The sequence below is a fragment of the Bidens hawaiensis genome, unplaced genomic scaffold, assembly GCF_021521415.1.
Source record: "Bidens hawaiensis isolate Kalapana, Puna unplaced genomic scaffold, B.hawaiensis_p1.1 tig00001521_1, whole genome shotgun sequence".
Lineage (NCBI taxonomy): Eukaryota > Viridiplantae > Streptophyta > Magnoliopsida > Asterales > Asteraceae > Bidens > Bidens hawaiensis.
Genome location: NW_027491087.1, coordinates 2,702,698 through 2,711,708, shown reverse-complemented (window position 1 = coordinate 2,711,708; position 9,011 = coordinate 2,702,698). Strand labels below are relative to the sequence as shown.

At 32.4% G+C, this 9,011-nt stretch overlaps 1 long non-coding RNA gene across 1 annotated transcript; it reads right to left on the bottom strand.

Annotated features, from left to right (window-relative positions):
* Positions 1 to 599: 599 nt before the first annotated feature.
* Positions 600 to 1,372, bottom strand: LOC143584353 (uncharacterized). Its single transcript, XR_013144347.1, has 3 exons — positions 1,295 to 1,372; positions 1,021 to 1,112; positions 600 to 933 (listed from the first exon to the last, which is right to left on the bottom strand). It is a non-coding gene; the product is annotated as an uncharacterized LOC143584353 (long non-coding RNA).
* Positions 1,373 to 9,011: the final 7,639 nt, after the last annotated feature.

The following is a 9,011-nucleotide window of genomic DNA, read 5'->3' as shown; positions in this document are numbered from 1 at the left end:
AATGCAACTTTTTTACTTTTAAATGCAACTTTTCTAACAAACAAATGCAACCCTTTTTAAAATCAAATGCAACATTTTTAAAGATTTTTCATAACAAATGCAACTTTCTTACAAGAAAATGCAACTCTCTATTCATTATTTGAAATACTATATTTTTGATTAATATACAATAGTATCTCAATTATACAAAAACATAAATACAGTAGATAATCTCATATCACAGCTTAACATATGCCCAATCTTAAATAAAACAACATAACCAAAATAAAGTTGTCAATTACAATTCTAAATAGTAATAAAAACTTCCAACTCTTCTTTAAGATCCCGAAGTACTCGAATAGGTAACTTTTCCATTATAATCCGCATCATAGCCTCAAAAATTGCTCGTTGGCTATCAAAATATTTCCGCATAGCTTCTAGCTCAACCTTTTTCCTTTGATAGTCCCCTTCAATTTCTTTTCGCATTTCAAGCAATTGTGTTAATGTTGATATAAAACTTCGCTAACTTAACCCGCTATCGGATTTATTTTGACTTGTAAATAACCCGTTAATAGATTAAATTAAAAAGCAAGATAGAAAGCTAGATGAATTATTAGTTACCAGGTTTTAAATTGATAAAAAAAATACACTGCATTAACCCTTTAAAGGGTTAATTTTGGCATGTAGAGAATCTATTTGTACTTTAAAATTTTGACCCGTAGATTAATTAATTTTGAATGATGTATCGGTATCGGTACGAGTATTCGTGTAAAATCTCATCCCTACTTACACATACAGGATCCATCATACAAAATTCAAAAAAACAAAAACTATAAATAACTTACAATTTTCTTTGCGGTGCGTATCAAGATATGCACGCCCTTCAGTCCTTTTACATGTATGTTCAAAGAATTTGGTTAAACTAGCTAATTCTTTGTTTGGGTCTTCATTACTCTGTATTCATGATAACATGCATCAGCTAAAAATAATAACATATTGAACAAAAAATACACAAATAACGAGCAAAATAAAGACATATACCATCTCGTCTTGAGTTATAGCAAAAATTTTTTGGGCTAGCTGAGTGCATATTTTTTTGAGACATGTGTATCCTTTGCCCGCAAAAAACGCTTCTAGGTACACATTAATATAGATGACTCAGTTTATGGAAAACTTTAAATAGCAAACAGTAGCAATTGATAAGTTTTCTAGAAAATTACTGCAGCATCTTTGTCACTACATACATTACAACAAAATCATATATATAATTAATAAATAGCAAGACAAAAACATCGTATAACAAATTAAATTAAACCTGCTGCTTTTTCTAATTCGGGGCATTGTAGTTGTTCAAATTCAAGGAGATGTATATCGTCCTCGCCATTTTCCAGTTCCTCGTTGCTATCATCCATTTGTGTATCATTTTCATTACTTACAAAGGTCACATCTTCCATGTCTTCATAGTTCATACTATTCGTCCTTATCAGCCTCGTATTGTCATTTGAATAAAATACCGTCAACAAATAGCACTAAAAAAAAATTGAAACAACAAACAAAGATATACTTAAATAACTACACATACGTACCTTGAGATCTCATAATTTCAACCTTCACTCTCACATGTTCCAAACCGTCTAGTTCAATATCTAATCCAATAACTTGTAAATCATATATAGGTAAATTAATATAAAAGGGTTTAACATTAAACAATTTTCGAAATCAACAAAAGAATACCTTGAAACATATCCTCATCCCTTTCATTATCATCATCAACAAGATGCAGTCGTCCATCATCCCTTTTATTACTGACTTTTTCAATCCCAAATCTTGTATTATCTTTTTGTTTTCTTGAACCCTCAGTGGCCTACTTCTCTCATAATCACGGACTTGTTTTTGTACACTTTGGATTTGCTTGCCATTAGACCTTTAAATCTTGAATCTGATATGTTCATTGTTTAAAAGATGTTGCTGCTGCTGCTGTTGATGTGTTATCTAATAAATAAAAACTGTATGTACTAATGAGTAAGCATATATGTTCAAAGCTTTTTAGAATAGGCGACAGTCTAGGAGCAATATAACTAACTTAACTTATAATACATAGGTTATGACAACAATATACTTATTTGTTCGTTATTTTATTTATAATGGTAGCTTTTTATAATTATATATGTAATGTATTATTAAATAAAAACTATATATGTTAAAGGCTCGTTTAGGCTTTCGGCTGACTCGAGCTCGAAAAGTGAAGCTCGGGCCTATTTAATAAACAAGCTTATGTTTAGGCTCGAGCTCGTTGACTAAACAAGCTTTATTTTAGGTTCGAGCTCGTTTAAGCTCAATTCGATTTTAGCTTTTAGGGAGTCGATCTCAAGTAGCTCATGAGAGGCTTGACTCGTTTACACCCTAGTTGCTAGAAGACTAGCGGGATGGTACCGGCTTGGCTCGTTTACACCCTAGTTGCTTTTGGAATTGGTAATGATGTGCACACAGTTGATTGTTCTATAGTTTCAACGTGGTTTGTTTGAATTCTATTATACACTTTGTGTTAAATTATCTCCGGCACACCCTAGCTAGTTTGTATACTTTATAATGATTCTTAGTGTGTGATTATTTTTTAATTTTATTATATTTGTTCCATTGTTACACACAATTTAACATGTTTGTTAATAAGCATAATCATTTTCGTTTTACTTACATAGAATGAAGGTTGGCGTTGCGATTTAACACTTCTGCGGTCTATTCCTTTCGATCATCGGCGACGAATCCCTTCTGGCGATCGTTAAACCGCTCCTAGTTCAAAATTCCCTGGAAATTAGTTCGTGTTGTGGTTTGGGAGTGATTGAGAGGGAGCATGAAAACGTTTTAATCCTAAGTGCCCGCTAAAATCATGAAATTAAGAACCGCCCAATTCCCCACAAATACCCAGTTTGATAATAACTGTTCAAAGAAAAAAAATAAAAAAAGGTCTGGTTCTATAAATTAAAATCATTTAAGTGGATATAATATACGTGAAATTAAATTTTTATTTTTTATTATAATTTCCGTTCATATTACAATTTAGTAGGGCCGTAACAGCAAATAATTCGTGAACTATTCATTGTAAAACATGAAGTAGAAATTTTGTTCGTTAAGTTAAATGAAAAACATGAACAGATATTGCGTTCGTTCATTTATGTTCGTGAACATTCGGTAATATATTCATTTACGTTTGTTTTTTGTTTATGTTAGTTAAATGTTTGTTTTATATATTTTTTTTATAATATTTTATTTGTAATCAATAAACTAGACTGACTTTTTTTGCTGTTGGTTTCTTTACTTGTATCTATAATTCTTCTCACATTTATATATGTAACTCACGTATCTTTCATTGATTTTTTTTATATTCAATTAGTTTTCACGTTATATTGAATAAAGCTTTTTTGACATTTTTATTCAATTAGGCAACCTTTAATAATATGAGTTGTATATATAAGTTTTAACAATGCAACCTTTTTAACAAAAGTTGCAAATTTTAATTAAATTTGTAGCTTTTCAAGAAAAAGTTGCAATTTGTAATAAAATTTGCAACTTTTTAATAAAAAGGCTGCAAATGTAGTATAATTTTGCAACATTTTATGAAAAAGGTTACATTAGGTCTTCTAATGCAACCTTTATGTTCAATTAAGTTGCATTAGAGTCAAATGCAACTCATTTGAAAAAAGTTGCTACTAATAAGTTGCATTAGACCTGTTTTCTAGTAGTGTTGGCAGGAGAGGATTAGCTTCCAATGATTGATCCGCCATTGGCAATGGCGGATCCAATTTATGTTTGTTCCTAATCCGCCATTGCCAATGGCGGATTAACTAGTTTCCTTTTTTTTTGGCTTTCCCTGTTATCCTTTTTTTGTAAATAAACACTAGTTTAAAAAAAAAATTCTATAGTCATGGCATTCTTTAATCACAAGTCGTAGTTTCATTAATCGTCATTTGAACCATAGTTATAACAAAGATTATAACAACAATGAACTTGGTCATAGAAGAGTTATGCTATTCAACAATCCTCTTGCTTTGATATTTGAGTGTCTTATTGGTTCTTCCAATGGCCTTGTTTGCTTCTTTGCTTTTCGTGGTAAGCTGATGGTAGACAAGCCGTTAACTACAGAAATAAAGCATATAACCTATCCTCCTTATATTCGTTTATCATCAATATTATGTTGGGGTTTTGGTTATGATTCTTCAAGAGATGACTACAAGCTCTTTGTTGGGCACCGGAAAAGTGAGAGTCAAATATGTTTGAAGTCAAATGTGTGGAGAGAGATTGGAGAATTGAGCCATGGACATTTTAATAATAAGGCTGGTTTATTATTAAATGGTGCACTTCACTGACTTACTAGCAAGCATGTAACATCCCGAAATTTCAAAAAATAATATTTAATATATTATCTATTTATGGCGTAATGGTTTACTCGGATTAATAGAGAAATAATAAAAGAATAAAATAATAAATATGGAAGGATAAGTAGGCTATTAGGTGGAAATTAATTATGGACCAAAAAGGAAAAATGGGCCTTAGGTCTGTGGGCTTAAGGGGGTATAAATACCCCTTAAAACCCTAATCCTTTCCATTTCTATCAATCTCTACACCATAGTCTCCCTACACACTCAAAACACACACATACACTCACATATGCGGCCGCAAGTAAGGAAGGAAATCCGAGACCAAACGAGCTTTGATTCTTGATAGATCTTGGACATACAAGCAAGATACAAGATTCTTGTTCATAACCGAAGCTAACCGTAGCTTAAAAACAAGTAAAGGTACGTTCTTTATCTTAAAGATTACGTTTTTATGAACGGTTTTCCATGAGACTTAACCCTAGAGTAGATCGGGTGTGGATGGTTAAAAAAGTTACAAACTTGGTGTTTAAAATGGACTTAACGAACTCGTGGTTGTATACGACTCATAAATAAACCCTAGATCTAGCCTTTGAACGTTTTAAACCTTAAAGGTCCAAGCTTTATGGTTACACGTTTGGCCAAAAACGGTTAGGGAAACATTTATGGGTTGATACCAAGCCATAATAGGGTGTTAAGGTCCCAAGATATAATGATATTGGTGATAAACGAACCAAATTCCTACAGCTCATTCGATTACATTATAAAATTCGAATACAATGAGATACTCGCATAAAATGAGACACTCGCATACATTGGCCTACTCGCATACAATGAGACACTCGCATACATTGGCCTACTCGCATACAATGAGACACTCGTATACATTGGCCTACTCGCATACAATGAGACACTGGAATACATTAGCCCATTCACATACAATTTTAAACTCGAATACATCTTAAACTCGATTACAATGACCCATTCAATTGCAATGACCCATTCAATTACAATGACCCATTCAATTGCAGTGACTCATTCAATTACAATGACTCATTCAGTTACAATGACTTATTCAATTACAATGAATCATTCAATTACAATGTGATCATTAGAATACAATGTGATCATTAGAATACATTTAATGTATTCTAATCATATACCATTCGAATACAAAGGTATTCTAATACAAGTTGAATGCTAACACAAATGTATTCTAATCACATGCCATTAGATACAAATGTATTCTAACACAAATGTATTCTAATATCATTCAAATACACGATATTCAAATACAATGCTATTAGAATAGACCATACTTAACCATTTTTTGTGCAACCTAAAGAGTATAGGATTAGGAAATTGATACGTGTAATTGATGTACAGTTAGCCGTGCTCAAATGAAGAAAGGAATCACTATTAACTCAGAACGAAACCCGAGACATGTGAGTTTCTAGCCCCATTTTCTTGTTATGTTTTCGAGGTTGTGTGCATACTCAATGTGAAATTTTAATACATATACCTTAAGTGGTAAGTGTATGCCATAGATGATCTATGTGATAAATATTATATTGAGGTTATGGATGAATGCTTGTCGGTGCGTGAACGATCTTCGAAAATTGCACATATCGCCAAGAAAGGTGATTATAGTTGTATGTGAAAGCAAGTGTATGAACGGTATGTGGGCTCTATGTCTGATATAGTAAGTTAGGATGGCAAATCCCTCTAACTCCTATTGGACATAGACCCGGGAAGTGATAATGTATGGACTGTGGACATTATATGTGCTCCTTAAATGGATATTAAATCAAATATATATGTAGTGTTCCTTTGATGGATAATGAATAGTGTTCCTTCTATGGATAATATGTAGGGTGCCTTCTATGGATAATGCGAGTCATTCCTTATATGGATAATGTATAGTGTTCCTTCTATGGATATTATATAGAGTGTTCCTTCTATGAGGAATATATATAGTATGGGTAATAGTAATAGTTCTTTTAATAGATATTATGTGACGTTACTCTTATGGATATTTATACAAGGTTAAGGTATTAATACATGTCTTCGGATACGTGAAGGAATGTATCAGAATGAATTGTATGTTGCCTGATTAACTAGAACTCACTCAGCGTAGCTGACTTTTAGTATGCACGTAGGTAAATATGTTTAATGAGCTAGCATGAGGAGGGCACATGGCATGGATTGAATGGCTGGCATCTGAAGATGGAAGAAATGGCGTTTTAAATATAATGTTGTATGTTATGTTTTAAAGAAAAGATCGAATGTTTTGTATCGAATGATTAAAGTTAACATTTTCGCGAAAGTTTTAATTAACTCTGATTTGTAGAACTGTGTTAATGAGTAAATCCAACGTCCAAAGTAGGACACCGGTAACGGGGCCTTACAATTTGGTATCAGAGCAAAGTTCGATAGATTTAAGCATCCTACATGCTTAGACTCGAACAGAGAATGAGATTAAAGTAAGAAAAGAAAGAAGATGTCAGTTCAATAAAGCCATGTGTCGCTCAAACAAGCTAAGTAAAGGTAAAGTATGTGATTAACTTCACATGTAAAGAAGAATGATGTATGAATGCTAGCTTAATTTCTAGGGATAGGAGTATATGATGATATGAACTATTTGATTGTCTAACTGTTATAAGTAGAATTAGCACAAATAGACTCATAAGAGGAAGTGTATAGCACACGGAAAGTACCGTGATCAGCTAATCACAGCTGGCCACTGTTATTAACTGTTAGCCTTACTATCCTTGTATTAAATAGTTTCTTGAGTGATGATGTTTGTGTTTCCTTATAGAATACGAATGGCTGGAGCAAGAGAGATCGTTGGACAAGGAGGTCGTATGGGACGTCGTGGCACGCCACGTATTGTCCGACAACTTTCTGCAGCTTCTAACACAAGGGAAGAAGGAAGCGCATTCATGGCTATACGCGTGAGAAAGGCGTATGGTTGTTGAAAAAATACAATATGAAAGACTCATGGGAACATGAATCCTTCCTGCCAGATCATAAGATCAAATATGATTTGGTGCACCTTTTGAGATTGGGGTTAGATGACAAATATGATGTATCATTGTTTTCTCGCGCTCATGAACATCTTTATTAGGAGTGTATGGATGCCCCTATATACGTGCAGAGCCTTATATCTCCCCACAATACAAGCATAGAACCTTTTGAAGATATCAAGCATGAAAAAATTGAATATGAAGTTGATCAAATTGTTTCAGCTGTAAGTGAAAATGTGGATCTTGGTGCACTAAATGAACAGGTTCAAGTTGAATCATCTGATAAGGATGCTTCTGGTGTTGTTTTGAAACCTATTGTAGAGGAAGGTAATGGCCAATTGGTGATTAATCAAGATTCTTGCGGATCGGTTTCAGGTACATTTCTCGAATTTCATATTATTTTTATAGGTAAGGGGGCGACAAGGTCTTATTATTTTCTCATACATAATATGATTTAGTGTGTCAATCTTGATTTAGAAAATTATCTAAATTTTTTTAAAGTATCTCAATAAGTTAAGGCGTTTAAAAGTTAATGGATTTAATCATTCAAAATTCAGTGAATGACAATTGTAAACAACCTGTTAAAACGTAACCCAAGGACACATTAAATGAGTCGAAATTCACCCCTTAACATGAGCCATGAGGAAATTTTCAATTCACCTTTTTTTATAATTTTACAGCGCTCTCAACTGCTTCAATTGATGCTGAAACTTCACAATCAACCGAAATGTCAAAAGTCAACTTGGGAAAGTCAAAGCTAACTGAGGATGGTATTGGTAGCAAAGGGAGAAAGAAGGGTAGCAGGTCATGGGCTTCGTTTGTATTCAGTAAGTAGTACATAATGCACATGCAGTAAGTCACTATTGGATAGTTTGATTGTTTTTATTTCTTTGAATTGGGAGATGAATGTGTTGATAGTTTTGGTTTTGTATACTTTTATACAAAAGATTGATAAGTTTGTTCCTTGATATAGAGTGGCTGGTTTTTACAAATTAAAATCTGAGTTTAATCCTTGTAAAACTTGCATTACAAGGGTTGAATCAGTGACTAGTTCTGATGCAGCAAGCGTTTTGGCCAAATCATAATATTTGGTAACTGATAATTAGTTTTGTCTTAACAAGCAAAATTGAGTTCAAATCTGTTTATCTTTATGTTTAGTTGTTGGGTAAGGATCCTAAGAGAACACTTTGCAAATTGAGAACTTTGAGAACCATTTTGGACCATTAAAAACACATTTAAAAAAATCATAAAACAAAATTTAATAAAAATTTTAAAAAAGTAAAAAAATCAAAATTCTTATATTTCATTCCGGTTTCATTAAAAAAAAATAAAAAAAACGTCGTATTATACACATATGTATAGTTTTATATAATCTTTAGTTACGTAATATACACGTATGTACAGTATCATTTATCTTAAATTATACACATGTGTACAAAAAAATCATGTAAATGTACATATACGTATATAGTATACATATGTGTATATAATTTAGCTAAACCGAGTTTTTTTTATGTAACCGGGATGATAAAATAAGAATTTTGGTTTTTTTACTTTTTTGATTTTTGTGTTTTTTTTATTTTTGGGTTTTTTATGGTCCAAAATATTTCTCAATTTCAAAAAGGTTCTCTCA